This window comes from Anser brachyrhynchus (assembly GCF_964034855.1).
Source record: "Anser brachyrhynchus genome assembly, chromosome: 2".
In the NCBI taxonomy this organism is placed as follows: Eukaryota; Metazoa; Chordata; class Aves; order Anseriformes; family Anatidae; genus Anser; species Anser brachyrhynchus.
In genome coordinates, this window is record NC_137695.1 from 103,198,719 (window position 1) to 103,226,527 (window position 27,809).

A 27,809-nucleotide genomic window follows, 5' to 3' on the forward strand; every position below is an offset into this window, starting at 1 on the left:
AAGTGACCACTGCAACCTTAACTTCTTATATAAGTCTTTTAAAATTAATTTCTACAATACCAAAGACAAGTAGATGTTTTTTTGTCCAATTTTGCTTCTATTTTTACAGTCAAACTCAATCAGGGGCATTAACTATTTCATATCTGTAAAAATTCAAAGTGTTTATTAAACATTACAAGTAGTTAGCATAAAACCTGTATGATAAATCTTCACAACAACTGTGTGAAGAATTCCAAGCATTCTGCACATAGGAAAGTTATAGAAGAAAGGGTTATTTGTTTATGTAATATAATATAGATTCTTCCTTTTAGCTTCCATAAAAGGTTTATAATTGTCACTAAATTTCCAATAGCTTTAATTAATCTGTATTTTCCATTTATATAGCTAATAAGACATCTACAACTATGCTAATACTTAGATAGATTTATCTTAAGTAAAGGTCCAGGAAAAGAAAAATGAAGAATGAATAACAGTTACAAATCAAAAAATCTGTATGCTACATAGACTTACATTCTGAGAAGTCTAACTTTTTTTTGTCTTTTTTTTTATTACATTTATAATTTTAAGATTTTATTTACTTTTACTGGAAAAATAAGAGGTATGTAACATCACATTTTACATTCAAAAACTCCATTAAACTTCTAACAGATTTTCTTTAAAACAAAATGAAAACATCATGGCTTTATTTATGACATCTATTAAACAGGTGGACTGGCTTCAAAGAAATTTTATATCTATGGCTGAAAACTTAAAATAAACTGTTAATCTGTTAACAGCAAACTTCCATAGAGTCATATGAGGTAACTCATCAATCATGTGTTGAGTACTATGTTGTTACGCTTTCCCCTGTCTTGGACAACAGTCTGATCAACACACTCTCTGAAGGCAATATTCTAAAAGGCCTGCAAGAATGTAAATTGAGTGGACCAAATATTTTGTTTTATTATACTTGTTACTTCCCAGGCCCATCCTAAGTTTTGGAGGACTTTATAGGACTCGTACTGGGGACAAGAATGTGAACATCTCAGCAGTAGTGTGGTTCATATGAAGGGATGTTTTCCCCCTTTTGTTTCTTCATTCAATAGTATCATTTAAGACCTTTCCAATAAGATTTTTTTTTTTGTATTTGACTTTCTGTTTTAAGAAGGAGTCATATCCTCAGAGTGAAAATATTAGAATGACTATGCTTGTTTAACTGATTGTCCTTTCCCACATACTGCTGTATGCTGTACTTGTAATAATTGTTTTACAGGAATGGGTTTTGTTTCCATTCTAAGTGGTTTATCACTTTATAACAAAGTGTAAGTGAATCCTGGGAATGTATTCTTACTGGAAGATATTTTTTCCTCTGCCTTTTGCTGTTGGAATTTTCAAAATTGATAATGATTGATAATGATCATACTAATGATTTAGTATGGTTTTTATCTTATTATTTAAATCTGAAGTGATTTTCATGTGAATACTAACGTTTGACATTTGTAACTTTGTCATCAGTTATTTCCATGGCATCTGGCCTTACTAATACACAAAGTATTTTATCATTGCTTTTACAGCACTTAATTATTTCAGATTTTAATTTTATGTATATTTTGGTCTAGGTATAAATTCCCACTCTTTTTCTCTTGGAAACAAAGGGTATTATTTGACTATATTCTTTCCATCATTGATGATTTTGTTCATCAGCACTACAGTTAATTATTCCTCCCTGATAATACTGACACCAAAGAAATAGTATTCCCCAAAGTCAATATTTTTATTGAAATGGAGAATTAGAGAAAAGTCAGATGTTATTTATGGTGCTACTTGGTCCTGTGGTCTCTGACTGCCAAAGAGAATCAAGAAGCAGAAGTATTTTGTCCTTAATACCTCAATCCATGCAGACCGATATAGCCTATTATTATTATACTTATAAATTTCTCAATAATATTTTTGTATTGAAGCTTTATTAAAAGCATTTGTTATAGTATCTCATAATGTTTCATACTCATCTTCTAGAAAAAAACTCACAGCTAAGCCATTTCTTTCAGTGTCTGGTAATGGATATCTAGATCTCTAGAAAATACATCAATTTATTTTTGTATGGTATAGAAAGCTAAATGGTCTTTGGACTTTTCCTCTTTAGGGAAAATTAAATGCAACAATAAATGACTATAACGTACTGTGCATTTAAAGGTAAAATTAGCCCTGTTGGTTATTCTAGTTGAAATAGGACAAAAGTCCCAGTACACACATAGAAGAAATCTACCATGAAGTCTATTCTGTATAAAGAAAAGTGCTGATGTTAAAGGCTACTATAGTATACTATAATATATATATAGTATATATAGTGTATATGGTGCATATATATATATATACTATTATTGTTTGACTACCGATCCTACCAAGTTGGGAGCACAAAATTTTCCATAGCTTAGCTAAGCCAGGATTACTCTTCAGTCATATTTCTACCCATTAAAACAGAGACCGAGGTTATGAGAACACAAATAAGTTGACTGATCTTCAAAAGAGGGAAATTCAAAATGCAGTGGTAATTCCAAATGTCTGTAACATTTATTTAAACTTTGCAGTCAAGAGAAAGCAGTGACCAGAGCCATCTGCCTATACAGATTTCTACACACATACACATATTCTAGTGGCAGAGCTTTTACATTCTGTGAAGTTACTTTTGATCAAAACCAAAGGGAAGAAAGAAATGGAAACAGAAATGCTTGTCTCTTTCTTGTGCACTTCAGAATCAAGCATTAAACACCTCAATAATAAACAATAAAGGGCATTATATGCAGTACATTCACTGATTTCTCTCTTTTTTTTTTGTTATGTCTCAGGTTCATCTACTTATAGTTTATGTCTTTATTTCTATATTTTTTTTATGCAAGAAGTTTCAATCCATAGAAAAGTATAGAGTTCTTATTAGTTTTACTTCCAGATTGCCTTTCTAAAGCTTTAGCTTTTTTTCATTCACAGTATAGGCTTTTCAACTCTTTCTGAAATAAAAATCAGATTGTGAATGCAAAACCTCAGATATTTTGGGGTCCCTTTATGATATTATATATATATATTAATTTGGCTGGATATTTTTAAATGACTTTCTCAAATCTTAAACTTCAGCAAAGCATGCTGCATCTGAAATGTTCCACAAATAGAATAAATAGCCATTAATGGGAAGCAATGTATTTTATCTACACTGTGCTAAAACTTTTGAGAGAAATAGCAAATACAAGGAGAAGTTGGTGGAAAAGGCAGTGAGTTTGTTAGTTACATTTATGTATTTCATAGCAGTTATCAGTTGATGAAACAATTATTTACCAAGAACCTTTTTGCCTGACTTGTTTCTTTTTTTGTCTGACAACAAGTCATGAGAGGTGACATGGGTGTCAAAGACACAGGATACAAAGTTCATTATACTCTGAAGAGCAATATAATGTCTAAATAGAAGACTAAATATCTTCAGATCTTTTATCTTTGCTCTTTTACCCCTTGTTGAATCTTTCTTCTGTACTCGCCTATAGTTTCTAGTCCCTCAGTATTCTCTCCTATCCTTTTCCTTAAAAAAACTAACTGCTAGCTAGTTTGCTACACAAGACTCCACCTGAAAGTCTCACATTGCCTTAGGTTGCAAGAAACCCAATGGCACATTTCCAAAAGAATGCTTACTCTGATTGCTGTTACTATGAACAAGGTAACAAACCAGATGCCAGGTGCTTAGATGACCTACAGTTTATAAGATTTTTTGTTTACCCTTCACCTTGTTCAGCTGACCTTTTCCTTTATGTATGCTTTCTGCTAAAGAGCAGAGTCAGTGATTCACCTAAGGACAGCTTCCCTCAGCTTAGCTCCATTCAGTCTCCCTCTGTTTAAGTCAGCCCAAATCTGTCCTCATCAGGAGATGAGTTTCACAGTAGATGTTAAATATCCAGTTAACAAAAATTTTACATGTATAACATAAATACATTTTTGTATAACTTCTGCTAGAGTTGTTGTATAAGTTCCATAAAATCCTGGACTGGATTTGCACTAGCTCATTTTTCTTCCTTTTGTAAATTAACATCTGTTTTGTGTAAATGCACATTTAAGATCATTATGTCCACTAATATAGTAGACACAGTTAACCTCTGAGGCTGTCAGGTTGCATACCATTGTTGCAGTGTTATATCATGACAATCACCATCATGTCAGGCACTCAGACTCACAAGAGCAGTGAAGGTGGGGGTCTGGACACTGGTGGTGATTTAGCACGATTCTTTCAATGAGTATTATTAACTGTGGAATTTATTTCACTTTATGCCTTCTGAATTTGATGTTTAGAAGAATACCAAAAAGGCACGTCTCCCTGACACACACACACACAATTTTTATTTTTAGCAGAATTTTGTTGTGGGGTTATGGAACAGGTCAGACTGAATGAGTGACTAGTTTAGAGTTGATTGTTGGTGTGAGAGGACTTTACATATCAACACAGCAAAATTTCAGTTTTTTCAGTATAAATAGTATATGTTAAAAATAAATAAATCAATAACTACACTTTAACAATGCCAGGAAGAAACAGATTAATCACATGTCAGCTAAAAGCAAAACACTTGCCTTGCTATGTTAAGGTACAGGTTTTGGCTAACCTGTTATTCACCTTCTTATAGTGATGATTATAAAATATCAGGCATATTTTAACTTAAACTGACAATATCAAGTTTGGTTTTATTATTTTTATTGTTGTTCCGTTTCCTTTCATTTCTGCTGCTCCAAGATAGGGAAAAATGGAAATAGAAATAAACTAAATTGTTCTCTAAATGTGTCCACATTTTGTAAGTTTCATCTATCAAAACTGAACCGAAAAGCCACAACTCTGTGAATTCATCTCTCAAGAGGGTATTAAATGGAATAATTATATGATTTCATAATATTTTCAGTAATGCTGATGAAATACAACTTTGTCTCAAAGTTATTGTTTTGTTTTGTTTTGTTTTGTTTTTCTTTTCTTGCTCAATCCAGCCTACAAAGAGTTTTATTGGAAACATGTTTTATTTTAAATGACCATTTTAAGTTGATGGCAATAGTTAAAATATAACCAAAGTTTTTACACTCTATAAGGTCTGTTGGAAACTATTAACAAATTGTGGGTCCTGCAAGGATTTTAAAATGCTTCAAGAACAGACTAATACATGCCAGGCAACAACACAATCCCAGCCAGCCCTGACTAGAATATTCCTACCCACGTCATAGAATGTGACTGCCTTCAGAGGCAACAAAAACAATCATAAAAACAAAAATCCACTTTGAACTGGAGACAAAATAACTTTTTCATATAAATAGAGCATAAAATCCAGTGAACTGAGGACCTTAAAAGCCACTGGCACAACGCATTCAAGTATTTCATGAGGTAGTTTAAAATCTGTCTTCAAACAGCATGGTTGTTGCATGTTCAATAAAAGTAAAATATATTTCAATAAAGAGATTATCTTTGAACTGACTGAAATATCCTCCAGACCTAAAACCATAGAATGAGCTCTGGGAAATCCTAAAGAATAAAGGAAACTAAAAGCTTTAGTACTGATTTCATTCCAGGCTCTCCATCATCCAGTTCAGGGAAAGACTTGCAGCACAGAATCTGCTTTAGTGCCTTAACTGATTCACAGAATCACAGAATCACAGAATAGTTGAGGTTGGAAGGGACCTCTGAAGATCATAGAATCATAGACTGGCCTGGGTTGAAAAGGACCTTAAAGATCATCTAGTTTCAACACCCCTGCTCTGGGCAGAGTTGCCAAGCACTAGAGCAGGCTTCTCAGAGCCACATCCAGCCTGGCCTTGAGTGCCTCCAGGGATGGGGCATCCACAACCTCTCTGGGCAACTTGTTCCAGTGCCTCACCACCCTTTGAGTGAAAAAGGTCATCTAGTCCAACCCCTCCTGCCAAGAAGGATCACCTGGAGCACATTGTACAGTATGGCATCCAGGCAGGTTTTGAATATCTCCAGAGAAAAAGACTCCACAACCTCTCTGGGCAAAGTGTTCCAGTTCTTTGTCACCCTCACAGTAAAGAAATGCCCCCTCATATTCAGTCGGAACTTCGTGTGCTTCAGTTTGTGCCCATTGCCTCTCGTTCTCTCTCTGGGCACATCTGAACAGAGCCTGGTTCCAACCTCCTGACACCCTCCCTTCAGATATTTATATGTATTGATGAGATTCAAGTGTGTTTAACTCCTTAGCTAGTGTATTTTTGTTTGTTTGTTTGTTTTCTCTTGTAACTCCCATTTAAGCTTTCTATAAAATGAGAAAAAGACAGAATAATGACAAGGAAAGGGTGAGAGAGACCTGGAAGTTGTTCCTCAGTGACTAGATATATAGATTTTTCTGGAAGGAAAAACAAATATCATAGGGGGAATTATAAGTTAATCACTTACCCTTGCTGACCTGAAATAGATTATTTTGTTGATGTTGTTGTTAATCAACTTGAGACTTTAAATTTAACCCTAGAACATGAGATTTGACAACAGATTGTTATTTCTTGAAAAAAGTTAATTGTCTATTACATATATATTCTGCCATTTTGTTAAACTAATTTGAGTTGCAACAAAGACAATTTGCACACTACTCACCATTTTTTTTTCTAAATATATTTTTTCTTGTAATGTATAGGCATAAATTCTGAAATTATATAACCTAAGCCATGCTAGCTTTACTATGAGTCTAGCCCATCAGTTCATCTTCCAAGCAAGCATACAGAATCTAGAAACAAAGATGACAAGCTGAGAGCAAACCTTTGCCTTTCCGTATACTTTTCCATATGCCTAGATAGCTGACTCTCTGCAGAGTCTTACAGAGAGGTCATGGTTTGGGCCGGGATAGAGTTATTTTTAATTCATAATGGCTTGTGCGCTGCAGTGCTTTGGATTTGTAGTGAAAATAGTGTTGATAACACAGTGATGTTTTGAGTTGTTGCAGAACAGTGTTTACACAGAACCAAGGGCTTTTAATCTCATACCAGCCTGCCAGCGAGCAGGCTAGGGATGCCCAAGAAGTTAACAGGGAACACAGAGAGAACAGCTGACCCAAACATACCAAAAGGTCATTCCACACCATATGACTGTCACACTGAACAATAAAAGCTGGGGTAAAGGAGGAGGAAGGAGGGTATGTTTGGAGTGATGGTGTTTGTCTGCACAATGAGCCGTGCTCTCCTGGAAATGGCAAAATATCCACCTGCTGATGGGAAGCAGTGAATAAATTCCTTGTTTTGCTTTGCTTCTGTGTGTAGCTTTTGCTTTACCTAGTTAATCTAGATAGTTTTTCCTTATCTGAAACCATGAGTTCTCGCACTTTTACCTTTCTGATTCTCTCCCCATCCTGCTGTGGGGGAGTGAGCAAGTGGCTGTGTGATGCTTAGCTGCCTGCCAGGTTAAATCACATGTTAAAAACATATTATACAAGTATATGGACTTTACACTCTTTGATAACTTTCAGTTGCAGCAGTCTAAACACAATGAAAAGTTCAGAAGATTACTGTCTATTGCTGCAAAAAGAAAGGCTATACTAAGAAAAGAATTACCTTCTGTACTGCCTCTTTATTATATTTTTTTTTTCCTAAGCTTCTGCTTCCTGGCTGGTATGAGACACAATATTGTGGGATGGATGGGGCTCTGTCTGTTGCCAGATATCACAGTCAGTACAAAGTTGTTCTTCTATTCTAAACACACTATTAACATGTCATCTTAATGTGACTGAAAACTTACTTCTGTCTTTTACAAAGGTAAAAACAAAACAAAACAAAACAGCAGGAAAATATAGAATATAGCTATTAAAATATGTCTAACAAAGCTTACTCTGTTGCAAAATGTTCTGGTACTTAATATAATATTTCTGATGCTTCATACTTCCCCAGAGAGGAAAGTAGAAGTAGTCTAGGCAAAGACAGAATTAATTAGATAAGAACTCATTTCAAACAGGAATTACATACATATATTTTTCTTCGATTACTTAAATTACAGGGAGGAATAAAATAACATTAAGTAATTTGTAGTGAAATTTCACATCACAAGTGAATTTCACTTGTTATGCCTTTTTATTTGTTTGTTTAGTATATGGATGCACATATCAAAATCCCAGTTTCTCTCTCAGAAACTTCTAAGAATAATACATTTCGAGGGACAAATTTTAAAATAAAACTATTTTCCAAAAATTGTCGAACTTTCCCTGAGCTTCCTGGCAACACATGGGTCCTGTGCTGAGGGTAGTTCCATCATGCGAAGTTCCCTGCTGCTGTTATCCTGCTTCAGAATGGCTGGCTCTGAAAAAACGGAAAAATCTTAAATGTTGATTGGTCACAGGGGAAGAGATCAGGTTTTTACTGATCAGAAAGCTTCTTCCAGGCATTAGGAAACAAAGAAAAAAAAAATTCTGTAAAAAGGAATGGGAAAAATAAGAAGAATTAGGAGACAAATCCATAATTTCCTTGACTGATTGACAATCTTGGCCTTAATATGGCCAAGATTGGCCTTTCAATTTAAACTCTTCACGTAAACTCTTCCTAAACCCATGGACATAGGCATAAAAATCACTGTGTAAAATCACCTTAACAGAAACCTTTGAGCTTATGCATCAGCAGGTCTCATTTTCTTAAATATCCAAAAATTTGTTTTCCTTTCTCTGTGTTATTCAGGTGGCTTGAAGCGTACAAATACCTTCAGTAGCCCCATTTGGTAAGTGTGAGGAAGACCTATACCACCCTGAGACAGACTGACACCTCACCCAGGAAGAACTCTCTGCTTACAGCTGTTAAGAAACAAGACGCTCAATGGAAGCAATAGCTGTAGTCAGCCTGTATGTTTTGCAACATTTGATGGCACTTGTGTCCAAAAAGACTTAAAAAAAAAAAAAAAACACCTTTCTTAGTTAGGATTACTACAATAATTATAGTTATGTTTGAAAAAACACAGCAAAACAATGTCCCTTGGAGAACAGGTCATCCTAACTGCAGGTGCAGCTTGCACTAGTAAAGTGCAGGAATTTTTCTATATAGGCAGGGACGAGGGATTGTATTTCTATTATTATATCTTTTCTTTGTAATAAACACTTCAGCAAGTAAGTTCCTATAAAGTGAAAACTCTGCATTTTCCCATATTCTAATTACACTGAAATGTTTGTTTATGTACACGTAGATATATCTAGGAAAGAGAGTGATATATTTTAATATAGCTATAAACATATAGATTTACATGTGTTGTATTTATGCAATGTTTCATTAGATGTATTACATTTTTGAAATATTGGATATTTTAATTTGTCACAGATATGGAAGTTCTGGGTGATCAATCTAAACTTGACATATTTTATCTATTTAATATTTAATATATTAATTTTCATTAAAATATTTTAACTACATCAATTACTTGTCCAGGGCATACTTCCTCCAGACTGCAAAAACCATTTATTCAAATTTACCCCAATACTTTAGAATCATACTATTATTGCCATATATCATTATATTTTAATTTTGTATTCATTTATTGAGTTAAAATAATTCTGTCAAGTTCCAGACTTTCTGAATTCAGAAAAATCACATAGTTCTTTTTCGTTTTGGATAAGTGTGTTTGCCATAATGACTTTAGGTAACAGGGCTGTTCTTACATATTTAATCTGCAGCAGCATTTCCACAATTTAATTTGCTTACGTCAAATTAAGTTTCATACACAAATTTCCCTTCACCTGTTTGTGAAAAATAAAATGTCTTAATAACATCAACAATGGTTTTCAAAAATGTAGAAAAAACTGGCAGCATGGCTAAAGAAAATAAATTTGTTTGAGTACAAGACCAGTTAAGCCTAAAATGATACCTCAAAGGCAGTTGCATCGACAGTTTATTTCAACACTGGAAGCCTTACTAGCTGTTGAATAAAACAATTTTTATTTTTTTATTTTATTTTATTTTATTTTATTTTATTTTATTTATTTTATTTTGTTTTGTTTTGTTTTGTTTTGTTTATTTTATTTTTTATATATAAAATAAAAGTCTCATACTGTTTCAGTTTGGAATCACCTGTGTAAGATCACTGCTTTCAGTATGAAATAAATATAAAAATAAAATAAAATAAAATAAAATAAAATAAAATAAAATAAAATAAAATAATAAAATAAAATAAAATAAAATAATAAAATAAAATAAAATAAAATAAAATAAATAAAATAAAATAAAATAAAATAAAATAAAATAAAATAAAATAAAATAAAATAAAATAAAATAAAATAAAATAAAATAAAATAAAAATAGTTGTTATGGTTCTTCTGCTTTGGAGTAATTTTCCACTTAAAACTCACATATGAAGTTTTTTAAAGTGGTTGAGTGAGAGCTGGTTTTATAGCCATATGTTATTGTTATTTAATGTTCTGTTACAACCAGGGAATGGAAATTCAGTTTCCAGATGACTCTATGACGGGTAGTTTGGAACCAGAAAACAGCTATTTGTGACTGGATGTTCTCTGGCCATGACAACAATTTTCCTCTCGAGAATAATTTCCAGTGGAATAAGTCTGAATCTTGCCTCTCTTTCTGGCTTGAGTGAATATTTACCTTCCCAATCAAGGGAATTTCCACAAATGTTTGGTGAATCAGAGATTCCTGATGATATATCTTTGACCTTTACCAGTCATTATATCCTTAAATTGTGACAAAGCAAAATATTTTGAAAGCAAACTTAAAATTTTTCCGTAAATTCTCCCACCTCTTTCTTAAAAGTCTCTTGTTGCATCTTATCTTCATGTCTTACTGGTAGGAGACCCATATTATCTTTAATCAACTTCTTTTTTTGTTTGTTTTTTTTTTAAGTATTATGAAAAAAACATAATGATTTTGCTTTTAATTTTATTGATATTTTAGCATTTCAAATATATTTAGGGCTGTGTAAATATGTAGCAAAATATTTTTTAAATAAAATAATTTTAGTATTATGTTTTATATAAAGAATACATTTTCATTCCAAGTGTAAACAACAGAGTATACTTATTAGCTTACTTTCTGTGGACATTTATCTTGTACACTCTTGGTTCCAGTACTACTGAGATTTTATTGAATCTTTCTCAAGTATTAATTGAATCAAGAAAGAAAGAGAGAAAGAGAGAGAGAGAGAGAGAAAGAGAAAGAGACAGAGACGGAGACAGAGACAGAGAAAGAGAGAGAGAGAGAGAAAGGAAGAAAGGAAGGGAGGGAGGGAGGGAAGAAAGGAAGGAAGGAAGGAAGGAAGGAAGGAAGGAAGGAAGGAAGGAAGGAAGGAAGGAAGGAAGGAAGGAAGGAAGGAAGGAAGGAAGGAAGGAAGGAAGGAAGGAAGGAAGGAAGGAAGGAAAAGAAAGAAAGAAAGAAAGAAAGAAAGAAAGAAAGAAAGAAAGAAAGAAAGAAAGAAAGAAAGAAAGAAAGAAAGAAAGAAAGAAAGAAAGAAAGAAAGAAAAGAAAACGAAAGAGAGAGAAAGAAAGAGAAAGAAAGAAAGGAAAGAAAGGAAAGAAAGGAAAGAAAGGAAAGAGAAAGAAAGAGAGAAAGAGAGAAAGAGAGAAAGAGAGAAAGAGAGAAAGAGAGAAAGAGAGACAGAGAGACAGAGAGACAGAGAGACAGAGAGAAAGAGAGAAAGAGAGAAAGAGAGAAAGAGAGAAAGAGAGAGAGAGAGAGAGAGAGAGAAAGAAAGAAAGAAAGAGAGAAGAAAGAAAGAAAGAAAGAAAGAAAGAAAGAAAGAAAGAAAGAAAGAAAGAAAGAAAGAAAGAAAGAAAGAAAGAAAGAAAGAAAGAAAGAAAGAAAGAAAGAAAGAAAGAAAGAAAGAAGGAAAAGAAAGAAAGAAGGTAGAGCTATACTTGTGTCTGGAAAAACATCTATAACTGCTTTTTTTTTTAATTTTTAGTAAATTAAAAAGGTAATCATTTTTAATTTAAAATAGGCCAGATCAGACATCTACTGCTGCATTATATTGTTATTAATATGCTAGTTAAATTGTCTTACAACTGTTTTTAGTGCTTAGGAGTTTCAGAATGAACTTTTGATTGTAGTTTGGATTCCTGCGGGAAGCCTGTCTTTGTTGGCTATGTAACTGAATCCTATGGTGCTTTAGCTCCTAATATTTAAAATACATTGTTACATATTTCTGCTCAGGATATACTATTTCCTCACAGCACAGATATTAAAGAAAATGCAGTTTTTAATTTTAATCTATATCTTTGTTCAAATCTATAAAGGAATTCCTTTTCTTGATTGACTTTGTCATGATTTTGATTTTCTAAAAGAAAAATCTACAACTAACTTGAACTCTCTAACTAAATATTAGTTTTGGGGGATTATTTTGTTTGAAGGTAATTTTTATTTTATTGAAATACTTCTCTTTTTTATTTCCAGAAAATGAAGTTTTCTATTTTTATTGAACCTTTCCTGATATTATTATTTTCAAAAATATAAACTACAAATAATGTATCTTCCCACTAAAATATATAATTTGACTAAATAATCAAGAAAAATATTTTGAATAAAAAAATAAACAAATTAAAAAGCAACATTTTTCATGGATTTGTCACAGCAAAATAGAGTTTCTACTTGTCATAATAGGTTAAAGAAATAACATGATTTAGAAGTTTTAGAGGTAACCAAAGAAGCAAGGACTTGCAATGAATAAATTAAACTTCAAGACTTCATCATTTAGTATATTTTATAATCAGGCAATGAAAAAGCATATGAATCAAGCACAGCTTTGAAAGAGAGGGTGTCATACTGTATTTTTGCCTGTTCTTTCCTCAGTGCTCCAATTTGCTGTTCTTTGGTTGTAGGTAGGTCAGAATGTTTTGAAACTGTTATGTGATTTCTGAGCTTTTTAAAACCTTTATTATTATTATTATTTTTAATTATTTAATATTTTCCCATTTACCCAATCCATCTTACAGAAGAACTGACAAAATATCCAGGGCAAGAGCAAATCCTGATACTTTAATAGGAATAATTTCCAGAGCAGGGAAGGGTGAAATTTTCTTGTGCCAGTATCAAGTTAAAACCAGGAAATCAGAATTATGGCCTCAGGCCAACTGCATGAAACAATGCAGAGTTTTGCTTGGCTATTTTTACCATTTTATTTGTGTATTCACTACATAAACCACCACCAAATGAACTGCAGTCCCACAAAATGACCCTCAACCCATGCAGTTTCTCTTCATTACCACACTTTAAAGGGATCTCACTTGCAGCACTAGAGCTGTCTGGTCACAGCAGTCCACCTGACTAGTAGAGGGGCATGACCCACAGGGCAAATGGCCTGGGAGGCTGCTTGGAGAAGGATAGGACTTCTGCTGGAAGACGGGGTGGATATCTGTCCATCATATAACCTGTCTCAGTTGTGCCAGACAACCACCTGACCGTTACATTCCTTGCCCCCAGTGATGCTTTTGTAAGCATCAGTTATTTCTGTGTTGGAAAATCCAGCCGTGCCCTGCTTTCCACCTCTTCTACCAGAACTCCAGACTTCTCCATCACCTGCCAGACTGACCCCCTAGTTGTGCCAGCAAGCTGGAGGTCTCACTGATGTGAACTCACCAGGACAGATATAACTTTAAACATAACACTACATTTCATAAAATTAAAACAAATTCTCTGTGAAAATTTCCCACTTCTTTTTCTTGTTTTTCCCTTTTTACTTTTTTCTTTTCCATTTTTTCTTTTTTTCTCCTTTTCCCTTTTCTTTTAATCTCATTATATCTGTAATCACAATCCCACGTGTTTATGTATATGTATATATATATATATTTATATACACAACTGTTTTGTGTTTTTAAATTGTTTGTTTCTTATGTTACTAATGGCTAAATATTCTGTTTTGTTTACTGTCTATTGGTAAAATCAAGGGTCAAATTCTTTTCCCCATTAGTTACAGCTAATGAGAGTTAGCCAGTTTATGACCAAGATTTTGTTAAGAAATGCAATTTCAGTAGTCTGGACAACCAAATAAATCCTGCGCAGGTTTTGTCTGTTCTGTTTTTGTTGTTGTTGTTTGTTTGTTTGTTTGTTTTGTTTTGTTTTCCCTCAGTGCAGAGTAACACAGATGGTAGTGCTAGTGCTGTCAGGACTGAAGAAAAAGATATTCTCTCAATAATTTCAACTTCTGCTAGGACTTAATGGCATCAAAGTGATGATTCCTCTGTTTGTTTTTGGACTGTACTTGCAGAAAGTGGGATGGTGTACTCAATAAAAGATGTGTAAAAGATTATTACATTGGGTTTTACACTAATTAGCAAAACTCTGTTCCTTAAAGTTTACATTTACGTGATGCCAATTGCCTTAAATAAATTTTACTAAAAAAAAAAAAAAGGTTAAGATTTTCTGATTCACTCAAAGGAAACACTGACCTTTTCACTACTGAGCACATTCATCTAAAAGAATTTTTTGGTTCTTCAAGGCTTGTTCTGAATAGAAAGAATTAAAAAAATATTTTGGAAGTATATATTTGGAAATATATGTTTGGAAATCTTTTTTCCAGATCTCTTAGAGTACCTTTTTGTGTTGTGCAAGACAATTTTCCAATGGTATAAAAAATAAAATAAAATTGTTTTGAATTTTTCTTAGTGAATAAAAGACAGTCCAAAGTCAAACTATTTGGACCTGGAGAATAATTTATGGGAGAGTAGTTTAAATAGAATGTTGAATACAATTTTTTTTTTCTACTATGACTACATTTGTCTTGTTACAGGCTGTTGTTACCTCATTGCTGAATAATTCTTACCGAAAATAAAATAAAATAATATGCAAATTCAGTTTTCTAAACATAAATGACTGCCTTTTGTAGAGCAATTTGAGTTTATCTGTTCAGACCAAGGGCTTAAATTTTTAAGGGTCTAACAGAAAGTTTACTCTGTGGGTTCTTTGAAAAATACTTCCCAGTAATCTAGAATCTGGGGACATGAAGAAGAAAAAGAAGCACATATGGATTGTTCTAACATTTTTTAGACTTGTAGTGACAGTCCACCAAAAGTGTGTATATATATATATATACAAACAGCGTGTATATATATATATACTTTCTATATATATATATATGCTATTTGTTACTTTTTAATAGTATACCAAATGTACATAATGCAAATATTATTAACATGCTTTAGGTATGGTTCATGGATGGACTAAATCACCATATGTATATTGCCGTGCTGAAATTCATACAGTTTAACAAAAAACAATGTGTTCCTGACAGGTTTTTCCTTGTAGTTTATTTACTTACTTTTTACTAATATTTTATTTTCAGCATGATCTGACAAAATATTCTGAAGGTTTTGTTTCAGACTGATTATCCTAACCCTTAAAAATTATTCGTGTTCTCATTTACTGAAGTCCAACAATAGTAATATACAAATACTTGGTTTTGAATGATGTTACAAAAGCTCCTGCAAGTATGAAACAAGAGCTGAGCATCTTTGTTCTTTTGTTTAATGATTGACATATTCATCATCAGGTTGAGCCTGAATGAAATTGAATGAAAATATTTAAATTTTCTCTTTTCCTTTTAAAAACAAGCATAATGATGATTCTCAAAAAAGCGCAATATCCGGTAGAAAAAGAACATTCTAATAGAAAGCCCCCAAACACTCCTGAATCTTTATATTAATTGGTATTGTATTCTCCTTTGTGGTTTGTTATTTTTCAGCTTTTTACCCCTAGCATATTAAATAGTTTAAAATTCAGTATAAATTTTGTGATAGAATTTGCAACATATAGTCACAGATTACAAAGATGAATTTACTTCAGGTTGAAATATTTCTTGTGCGAAACTTGATGATTCTGTACCTTCAGATCTTTGGCCTATTTAGCCTCACCACTGTCCAGAGAATTTTCCATCTCGTTGCCTCTTCTGAATAAAACTCACTTCCTCAATGTAAAACTACAGATTAAGAAAACCTGTTCAAACCCACTGAGTCTCCAAAGTCCCATCCTGAATGTTTAAATGGGACAAGCTTTTTTTCTCTACTCTGATTTCCATATAATCTTTGCTCAGAACTCTGGCCAGCACACCATGCTGAAGTTGGCTCTGATTTTCAGCGTTTCTTTCTAATTACACTTGCACACTGTAGGAAGGAAAACAAACAAACAAACAAACAAAAAACAGAATAAGGAGCCTATGAATATTATACTGTTATTCAGTTCCCAAGAAATATTACATCAATGTTGACATGCTGTGATTTCCCATTATACTGATCTACAGTAACTTCCTAAAATATGCTTAACACTTCATGAATCTTAACCAATTATTCTTCTCATTTCATCTAGATTTCATTTCCACTTTCTAGTGGTAACTGGGGTCTTTCTGTCAGTAAGAAATTATGGAATAAACTTTAACTGCAATGCTCTAGGTAGGAATGGTTCTTCAATGATGGCTCAGGAGCAACACCTTTAATCCTACAAAGCACTGCTAAAGATCTGATGAAGTCTGAGTTTAGGGGGAAAAGGAGGGGAAGAAAGTGTGTATAATATCATATATCTATGTATGTGTAATTTGGATATATACACACACAATATTAGATACTTTAATTTGCTATATATAGATATATATATACATTATTCATTAAAAAAATAATAATCTTAAAACACTGATAATATATTTCTGCTCAGCTTACATAACTACCCAAAGAAGCAGATTTCAATCTTAGTTTGGGAGTAGCTTATGCTCAAAGAAAATCAGGAAGGGGAAACAAGCAAGGATTTCTATTTTGTATATCAAGTTCCCTTGAGAACCTCCATCTCATAATTGAAACATAGCTGGTAGGACCCATCTGGCAGATGAGAAGATCAGCTGGTTCTTTGAAACAGTGCTCAGTATGCTAGTAGGAGTATTGTTTTTCACTTTTCACCCTATCCTGTGTATTCTCTCTCTTTTTATTTTTATCTTACTAGTGCAGCCAAGTAAAATGTACTTTAATATTAGTCTTTGACTAGGAAGGATCAAAAGCCTAAACAGGGACAAAAAAAGACTTTTTTTTTTTTTGGATGTATTATTTATGTTTCAGCAAAGAATGTGAAGCTCAAATAGATTACTTACTGAACAGTAGTAATCTGTGACAGACTGTCCTCTTCAGTAATGCTCAAGCAAGCAGTTAAAAATGAAAGATGGTGCACTAAGAGCAGTGCAAAGAGTTTTACTCTCCTAATCTCCCATCTAAATGAAAATAGACATAATTAACATACTCTGAACAAATGCCAGTTGGCTGTATTTTGCAAACAGATTTTAAAATACTGAAAGTGTATACCTTAAGGCATCACCAGCATATTTTTAAAGCATCATGTAGAGTTAGAATAAGTTCAAATCGCTTTTTTTTTTTTTTTTTTCAGTTGGGTAGTTGGACCATGTACTTAGCATTTTAAGAACAGAAACACATATTTCCTAATAAATAGACTGATCTAACTTTTTTCCACTAGAAATTATCAACTTCCATTTCAAGAATAAATATCAATGAAACATCTCCTGAGAACTATTGTTCTTCCATTTGATCTGGTGTTTCTGACTTTTTCTCTGTTGTTGTTGCTCTTGTTCTTGTTGTTTTATTTGTTATTTGTTTGTTTGTTTGTTTTTCTTTTATGTTTTTCACTTCAGTTTGTGTAAATGGAAAAAGTAAATGCCAGAAGAAAAATGTCCAATAAATAAGAGGGACGCACTTGACATTTTTTAAAGAAATATTTGGAAAGAATTTTTTGAACTTTCTATGAAGGAAGGTCCTCACACCTAGAAAACTGGAGAGAAGAACTACCATTCTGATAGAAAATAAGAGTATCATATTGAGATTTTTGCCCTATCCCCATACATAGAATTGAAAGAAGAAAAGTGTTTAATTGCCTTATTTACAGTCATACACAGCATGACTGTAATCCTGTAAATGGGGAAAGGGAATAAATATGAAAAACAAAAAGGGGAAAAGTGCCTGGACATTAGATATGATCATTTTCCATACTCACGTGTTGTCCTTTAGATTTTAATCCACATTTCAAGTTTAGGTAGATATGATAATAAAGTAGATTGAAACCTACTGAATACTGATTGAATAGGATAAAACAATCGATTTCTTAGTGAAACTAAGTGAAAGAAACTAAGAAACTTTAAGTAAGAAACTTTAGTTCAGCATTGGAACAGGTTGCCCATGGAGGTGGTGGACTCACGGTCCCTAGGGGTGTTTAAGGAAAGGTTGGACATGGTGCTTAGGGACATGGTTTAGTGGGTGATATTGGTGGTAGGAGGATGGTTGGACTAGATGACCTTGGAGGTCTTCTCCAACCTTTATGACTCTATGATTCTATGAAACATTGCCAATAAAGCAAATACATTACAACAATATGTATACACTTGCTGATAAATAAAATTGTTGGCAGTCTTAGAAACAAGGTCAGGTCTGAATACACCAGGCTGACTGATCTGTACAGAGAAAGAAAGGAAAAGATGCATGGTGAATCTCAACAACTCAGCATAACCAACCAGTTTCTGAAGAAGTGAACTTATATTTAGGTGCCAAAGGAAAATAATTAAATAAATAATTGTATGAGAGTTTAAGAGTAATCTGTAAAAAAATTTAAATTTGATTAAGAAAACTTTTGTTTATTTTATTATTTTATTTTATTTTATTTTATTTTATTTTATTTTATTTTATTTATTTTATTTTATTTATTTTATTTTTTTGATAATATGACCCCAGGAAGAGTGCCAAGTGAACTAAATGTTGAAATGTAGTCACAGGAAAAACAATTTGCAAGAAGTTGAGCTATGCTATGTCATCAGTGCCCAATACATTTGGGAGTAAAGCTGTTCTAGTTCTTAAATGTTATTATTTCAATATATTAGTCTGTAGATTTTTTTATATTTCTGTAACTCCTATATGGATAAATAGAGGAGTATTAGTCAGCAATCATCTAAAATATTTTTAAGCAAACAAACACAAGGTGACTTTAATCACAATCTCCTTATAAAATGTGATAACTGATTCTTTTAAGATTTTTTTTCCTGCTTATAGGTAAAAAAGCATGGCTACAATATATTGTTTTATTTCTAATTTATCATTTCTGTTTTCCTTTAGGTCTAACTAGAAAAGAGAATAGGAAGGTCAAAATTAAATGAAAACAAAATGTTGTCATTGAAATGCGCCTTCCTTCACTTGCTGAAGCAAGTAAAAAGAAGGCTGACTGAAATACTGATTACTTGTATTATTTTATAATAATATTTTATCTGCCCCCCGAAAAAAAAAAAAAAAGAAAAAAAAAAAAGATTAGTGTAACTTTATTGTTGCCATAATATTTGTTCTAATTTAATTAAAAGAAAATATTTAGGTAGGACATGACTCTGTAAAGGGAGCTCCTAGTTTCTTCTAGAAATAGGAACAGCAATCTACATCAATACTGCCAAAATATCATTTGAAAGAGAGATCCCTTATCTCAAAGAGCCAGTGGTATAAAGCAATTCATGTCCTCACTCCCCATCTGGACATCCATAGCTGTCCAGGGTGTTCTCATTGCATAGCTTGTGGTCTAGTCTTACAGACTTACATGTCTCTTGCTTCTGTAAGAGATGTTTTTTTTGTTTGATTGATTTTTTCATCTAATTCACAGTATCTGAAATAAAGTGTAGTCCTACCCAGAGCAACATTTTAAACCCATGAAGCTTAGGATATTTGATGGCTTTCTGGATCTTTGTGTGGGTAGCATGAAGGGCATAGCCTCTGATAGGACTGTGAAGGATGACTTGATATGTAGGCAGCCATAACTTGTGGGATCATGTTTAAAATACTTCTCAGGATTTCTCCATAAAGAAATCTCTTCCTAGAACTACCTCTTCATCAAGTGAAACTAGTTGCATCAGTCCAAAAGAGAGCCTATGTACAGACTTTAGGTAAAAATGGCATAGGGACCAGGAACTGGGAATGAAATAGTAAGCTAATTTTTATTTATTTATTTATTTATTTATTTTAATTTTAGGAGTACACAAGGAAATTAGTTGGGACCCACTATAGTTAGTATTTAAGAGTTAATATGATTCCAGTAATCAGTAGTTCTCTAATGCCTGGAGTTTTCTGAAATTATTCTGAAATGATGGAAAGTTCTTTGGAGTTTCCAAACTGATAATTTATTGATATCTTACTAAGAACAGAGAAGACTAAAATAAAGTGGGTTAATTAAATGCATATTTCCTACACAGGTACTATGGAGAATGGCTTAAATGGAAAGATGAGAAAAAATTGAGATAGTCAATTATTTTTAAAAATTCTAATTAGTGTGATCATTGTTCTATGCTGGGTAGGAGAAGAACAGCTCTAAATGGAATTTCTACAGAAAGACAAGAAAATATATTGAAATTTACATTAAAATATGACATCTTCTAAAGTTAAAAATAAACTTAAGCATTGATTTTTGTCAAGGAAAAAGAACTCAGACATCAAGGAATATATATTAGCCTGAAGGTCGCATTTGCCTTGGCACCATATTTCTAGTACTTTAACCTTTGTTGAGCATTCTCATATCCCTGAGTCTTCTGAAAAACAAAGTTCTTATTTTTACATGAAAAATTTTGAAGTAATAAAAATCCTTAATATAAAGAATTGTCTCATTCTTGAAAGTAATGAGGAACTCAGTCTCTAAACTGATGTCTGAGTGCTCCCATGATCTAGACCTTTTTCCTTATGCATTGCTAGATCTGTTAGTTATGCATGGTGTGCATATGAAGAATATAGCTCTCATTGGGATTTCAAAGTGTATGTGCTCTGTCAGGTTGAAAAAAATCCTAATTTGCCTTTGCAGATTATTTCCTTAATATTGATAAATTCTTCAGTACTGAAGACGAGAATCCATAAGAACATGCCTGGTATGTTGACTCACAGAAGGGTTTGGATTGGAATGGACCTTAAAGATCATTTAGTTCCAACCCCCTCCCACCCCCCAACCCACCCCCACCCCCACCCCCCGCCATGGGCAGAGACACTTCCTACTACACTGGATTGCTCAAAGCCCCATCCAACCTGTCCTTGAACACTTGTAGGGATGGAGTACCCACAGCTTCTCTGGACAACCTGTTTCAGTGCCTCACCACCCTAATGATAAAGAATTGTTTCCTAATATCTTATCTGAATGTACCCTCTTTAGTTTAAGGACATCACCCCTTATCCTGTCACCACACTCCCTGATAAAGAGTCCCTATACAGCTTTCTTGTAGGCCCCCTTCAGGTACTGCAAGGACACTACAAGGTCTCTCCAGAGCCTTCTCCAAGCTGAACAGCCCCAACTCCTTTAGCCAATCTTCATAGGAGAGGTGCTCCAGCCCTCATATTTGTGGCCCTCCCCTGGATTTGCTTCAACAGGTCCTTCTTGTGCTTTTGAACATAGTATTCTATGTGGGGTCTCATGGGAGCAGAGTAGAGGGGGAGAATTACCTCCCTCAACCTGCTGGCCACGCTTCTTTTGATGCAGTATTTTTGATATGGTTGGTTTCCTGGGCTGCAAGCGCACCTTGCTGGCTCATGTTAAGCTTCTCATCAATCAACACCCCCACGTTCTTCTCCACAGCGCTGCTCTCAATCCATTCTTCACCCAGCCTGTATTTGTGCTTGAGATTGCCCCATCTCAGGTGCAGGATCTTGCACTTGGCCTTGTTGAAACTCATAAGGTTCTCACAGGCCCACCTCTCAAGCCTGTCCAGATCCCTCTCAATGGCATCCCTTCTCTCCAGCAGGTCAATATCACCACACAGTTTGGTGTAATTGGCAAACTTGATGAGGATGCACTCAAATCAAAATTATTATAAAAAGGGAAAAAAATAATGAAGTGTATAGGAGGGAAAATTGCACAGTGAAATTGTCTTTAGTTTTGTGAAATTTGCATGGTAACCATCCAAAGTTCAGCACTGTAACTATGATAACAGCATTTGAGATGCTGCTACTGAGCCTTTTTCCTAAGGATATACTTTCCATCAGAATTCATCAGGGATTTGGGCAGGATATCATGGATCCAAAAGGACAGCCTACTCTCAGACTTGATTTGAGATCGTTGAGGTGTTTTCCTAATGCAATGTTCTTATATTTCAAGATAAGAAACCATTTCTTTGACCAGATGTCAAACTAGACTCTCCAGAATTTAAAGTTCAGTCAGTGCCTTGCTTTTGTTCTAGATGTAGATGTAAATTTCTCTATTCAAGGGCAAGTTTCTTAACTATTAAATTAGAGAGGTATTCTTTCTCCTCCTCTTTCTTAAAAATGTCTTATGAAACTTGAACAGGAGGGCTTGAGAGCCCCAGCCCTTATTGATTAGGATATTCTCCTGAGAGGAGAGTACAGACGTATCTATTTAGACAGAGAAAATAACTAAAGTCAATATTTGCAACATTGCGGATGAGTGCTTTTACCTTCTGAAAAGAAAGCCATATCACCATGATATTTTGAAAGAAAGCAGGACTCTCCACCTCTTGCCAAAAGTAGTCAAGTTTCAAGATTCCAAATGGTCTGTAAGTCTTTACTGAACCTTACACACTCAGACACATCACGAAATGAGACACTTCTGTCTTCATGAAAGGATAATCTCCATTTAAAATAATCCTTCTCTTCAGAGATTCTACACAGCTGGCTACATGTTGTGATATATTTTTATTTCTGCAGTTGTTTCTTAGGCAGGTACAGCCACAGGCTGTGAAAGGAATATTGAAAAATTAAAACAATCAAACAAACAAAACAAAACAAAATCAAAATCAACCACACACACACACACACACACAAAGGCGAAAACAAGCAACTAAACAATCAAAAAGCCCTTCTCTTTGTAGGAGAGAATGCAGAGGAGAAAAAGTCATACTAATATTGCTTTGTAATGCACAGGGAGTTGGAAACCTACTTTAGGAATACTAATTTCATAACTGCAGTCAGTTAGGATTGGCAATGTTTTACTTGTTAAGCAAATTTAACCTTACTTTATACATGAAACCATAAATTTCACTTAGTTTTGTGCTTCTATATACCTGCAATATTTTAAATGGCTTAATTGGTTTTGAGTTACTTAGACATTTCAATAGGTAATAAAAGTCTTTCAAAAACTTTGGATCCCTGTTTCTAGAAAACTGCTGTAAATCTTCAGTATGTGGGGCAAATGCAAAAAAACACAAATAAAGGAAACCAGGATGCTTTAATGAATACCTATAAATAAGACTCTAAATCTATACCGGGGCAGTAAAATATTTTGATTTTCAAAGTGCTGAAACCCAAGAATTCCTTTGTCTGTCCATGGAAGTGTCAGGTCAGATCTTACAATTTGTTCTGGGCAAAAATAAAGTTCTGCAAATAATTGCAGTATCTGTCTGTTGTAAACAGTACTATACTGCCTGTTGAGAAGCATATGTTCAACACAGTGCAGAGTTCTATTAATGCAACTGCAATGTCAGAGATTTGGCTGCTTCCCAGAATCAAATGACAGCATTGTCTGGACTCTGTATATTTAATATATTCTCTCCACACTCTGTGGAATTTGTGGTTTGAAGTGATTTGAGAGAAGGAGCTACTACAAATCTCAATGCCCAGCCTTCCAACAATAAAGGAAAAACAAGTTATTATGTATATCTGGAACAATAAGATTCATTCATTTAAATGGACTGCCATAGCAAGGTACAAAATATTGAAATTTTAGTTAACTTACAAGTTCAGATTCTTGGTGTCCACCATCAACTGGAATGTTCTTTCTACTATTGTTGCCTGCAGCTATGTATATTTTTGTGTTTTGCAGGTATCAACTTTTCTTGTTTATTTTGCTTAATTGTATCTTGCTGGGGTTGGTATTCATGGTATTTCCTATTGTAAATGTTTTAGAAAAAAACATAAAGGTTACAAAGACATACAGAAGGCAGAATTTCTTTTTCTTTTTCTTCTTGAGGATTTATTTAATACTCTGTTCCATTATACACTGCAGTTTCAGAGTCTGAGCTCTTTTTTTTTTTTTTTTCCCAGACAAGCAGCTGATGCTTTTCAAAAAGACAAAATAAATATCTTCAGTTTCTTAATGAGGGACTTTGGCTTATCTCATAGTTTACAGATATTCACTGATGGGAAACTGTAGACTAAAGGAAAGCATAATCCTTGTGTATACCCTTTCTGTCAATCATTTGGAATAGATATATTGTAAGAATTTTAATTTTGCTGTTTTATTTACCCTGATGCATTAAAAATCTAGCACAAATAGGATCTAGAGGCATTCTTGACATCAGGTATTGTACCGAGAAACAAATGATTCCCCACCACTATCTCTAAAATAATGGTTTAAAGAAAAGCATTGACAGTTCTTTAAAGTCAAACAAGATCATTATAATAATTAAATGGAGCTTGAGACAACACCTTTAGTTGGCAAGAAACACTATCAGTTATAAAAATATTATCTAAAGACCTCTTCTGAGGAAATCAGCATATCTATTCCATCTGATGAGAGAGAGAGAGTTTCCCTGGTTTCCCTGAGGCAAATAGGATCTTTTTTTCACCTAAAGACAATTTGCTTGATATGAACGGTGGAAGCTTGTTAGAGCCATTCTCTCACTTGCCTTTATCCCAAACATTTTTGCAGATATGAAAATAATAACGAAACATACGCACTCAAAGGTCAGGACTATCCTGCAGACCAACAAAGCTGTAGCAGCGCATTGTCCTAAGAAAAGACAGGAGCCATGGAACAATGATGTGAAAGAATCAGCTCGCTGCCTGTGGCTTAAACAACATTTATCTCCTGTGACAGTATATGGATGTCAACTAATGCAGTTACTCATGTATCTTATATGATAAAAGCCTGCATTATAAACCTACAAGCTTGTGGTTTGATCCTTATAGGATATGATGGAGATTATTCAGCTGCTATTTTTATTTTCTTAGAAGCTAGTAAATTGAATGCTATTTATATCAGACAGTATTATTTACATCAGAATTGGCTCCCAACTTCAGGAACAATCAAGTGTTTCAGAAGTCTCACGGCCCCCTCATGTTCTGCTTTCCAGGGCTGGTCTAAGTGACTCAGAGAGATTTTGTCACACCAGAGTTTCCTTCACTATTCCTTCCAGTGGTAATGGAAGCAGCAGTATTCTGTGTCCCTGGGGAGGGTTATATGCAGGACTATTTGATTTTTTGCACAGTATTTCTCTAACAGCCACTTTCCCTTCTGTGGGGAAAAGCCACAGATGGAAAGCATTTATGGGTTTATGTCAGAGCGTGATGCACTACTTGGATTGCTTTAACTCAGGCTGCAACAGAGGCATGTGAATTTCAGAAATAATGGATTTCATATTCCTTACACAAGCTGAATCTACCTATCTGGGTGCACTGCAAGTGCATTATGCACTTTCTGTTGACATGATTCCTCAGGATATTTTTTAATTGGAACCCGTGAAGTACTAAGTACACAAGACAGGATGCAAATGGAGACTGCAGAAGCAAACATCAAATAGCATTTTATAATTTTGTGGTTAAATGTAAATATAAAGAATATAAAGTTCTTTCAACTTGTTTCGTTGCTGTTGATGTTTTTTTTTTTTGCATTTTTTAAATATAGTATAAAGATTTGAAGTAAGCAATCCATAATGCCATACCAAAATAGTGGTTTGAAGAATTTCTAGTTTAATTATTTCTATTTCAAACTTTTTTAAAAAAAGTTATCAGTGCTCATTCTTGTTTCTGTTCATTTTATTTCTAAGGAAAGCTTTGGGGGAAAAAAAAAAGTATAATGGGAAAAGCTAAGTAGAAAAGATGTGTTGAACAATATGCATACAATAAAATATGATAGGAACCTATTGTGTCCTCACCCAATCTGCAGTCAGCATATAGCTGGACATCATAGATGCAGAGACACAAGATACAAACAAAACAGTAAGCACTGAGCGATTAGAAGAAAATGTTTCTGCATGTAAGCCCAGAAAGTAAACATGGGTGGACATACAATCTCTGACAAAAATATTGTCAAAAAAAAAAGAAAAAAATCTGAGAAAAAAATATTAATACACTATTATTTGACTTTAGGGAGATTTATCTCCAGGTCAAATATGTAAAATAATAATTTTATGACCCAAACAGTAGATATATATAGATTCTTATGGGATAAATAAATAATTTAAAAAAAAAAAAAAGAAATTGTGATTGTATAATTCTGCTACTATACATACCGATCATTGGCAAAGGGCAGCGAAGAAAGGCAATGGTAATGATTTGTTTGTACAGAAAGCTTCTTTGTTTGGATCTGGATGTCATTGAAGTAGAATATCTGACAGTTTCCCTTTGCTTGTCAGAGCATAATAGTACCTTGCAGAAATAAAGCCTTGCCTGTAAAGAAACTTGGAATCACAGTATAGGAAGCTTGCATGTAAAACAAAGATGAAGAAAAAACAGCAAAGGTGGGAGACTCTCCACAGTATTTTAATACTGTGTTTGAATTTCATGCTCCATTACCAGGATCTTTCTGAAGCCAAAATAATTCGTCTTTAGTGGAAAATGCTCAGGAGATCTGAACTCTGTCTTTTTTTTTTTTTTTTTTTTTTTTTTTTTTGACATAGTCAGATATTAAGAACCAATTTCATATTCTTGGAAAGGTCTTTTGACAAATGAGAACAAAGAAAGAGGAACAACACACATGACAGCAGAGCACCGAATGCGATGACACTGACTACAATCAAAACGATTTGTCCACTCTCCACTATTGTTCGTATTTTATTATTTTTGCTGAAATTGTCTGCTAGTTGAACAATTATTGGATAGGTATGAATATTGTAAGAACATTAGTTTCACATAAAATATTACCTTCATTGAAATGTTGATGCTCACTGTTATCAGCAGAATCTGAATAACACTGAATTTTGTTACCTAATAAAACAGGTATTGAGAAGTCTGCATTTGGGAGCAGTAGATGATGCAGAGTTCTCAGATTGTGACCATCCCTGCTTGTATATTCATGCAGAATACTACGGGGTCTGTGAAGACAGACCAGCTCAGAGGGAAACGTTCAGAGGGCTTTGTCTGCATGGTCTTATGCCTGAGCTAACAAATGCTGGGTCACAAATTCCATCATCTTGTTCTTCAATGTAGATAGCACAGAGGGGCTCAGATATCCCTGCTGGTATTATATAGACATAGCCACATAGCCAAAAAACATCAAAGGAGAAAAGACAGGTATGAAGTCATGAGTAACTACAGAAGAAAACAATTGAGTAGATTTATATCCAGAAATGAATGGGAAGTTACTAAAGTGACAATATAAAGTTCCATGTAATGATTAGTTGGGGAAAAAAAAAAAAAAAAAAAGCCTATATCATTGTTTTCACTTTTCAAGTAGGATTCAAAAACATTGTGATGACTATAGGTATCGGAACTTTGTGAAAATTAACAAGTTAGCTTTTTACCTAAGAAAGGAAGGTAAAATCAAAACCGGGGAGACCACTAGGTGTAAAGAGTTGTATCTTAGACATATGTTTAACAGATTGGTAATTTTTGGATGATGTACACTCCTTTGCCTTCCTCGCCATTCAGTATAGATTCCTGATAGTGGACTTCTCCAGATGGACAAAGGTCTCAATAAAGATCTCAGCTTGAAATTCATTGATTCAGTGAAGAAAAAATTATAATTGATTTTCATTATAAGTTTGCAGGATAGCAACCGGAAAAAAAAAAAAAAAAAAATGATTGGGAGAGCTTGCTTGGTAGGTTTTGCTTGTTTGTTTTAAAAGATGACAATTTTGTTAATCAAACTATGAGTTGTTAGCTTTTCAGGTTATTACTATCTATTAAAAAGTCAAGACGTTTTATTGCAACATATGCAAGAGAAGATTTTTACTTCCCACCCC

At 33.7% G+C, this 27,809-nt stretch overlaps 2 long non-coding RNA genes across 3 annotated transcripts in view; one reads left to right on the plus strand and one right to left on the minus strand.

The window, feature by feature from the left end:
* LOC308189050 overlaps positions 1–27,809 on the plus strand; it is a 522,677-nt gene that overhangs the window by 93,939 nt on the left and 400,929 nt on the right. The gene's annotated exons all lie outside the window — the stretch shown is intronic.
* On the minus strand, positions 5,908–27,809 carry LOC308191308. The gene is made up of 2 exons (XR_013947882.1): positions 22,365–27,809; positions 5,908–8,280 (listed from the first exon to the last, which is right to left on the minus strand). It is a non-coding gene; the product is annotated as an uncharacterized lncRNA (long non-coding RNA).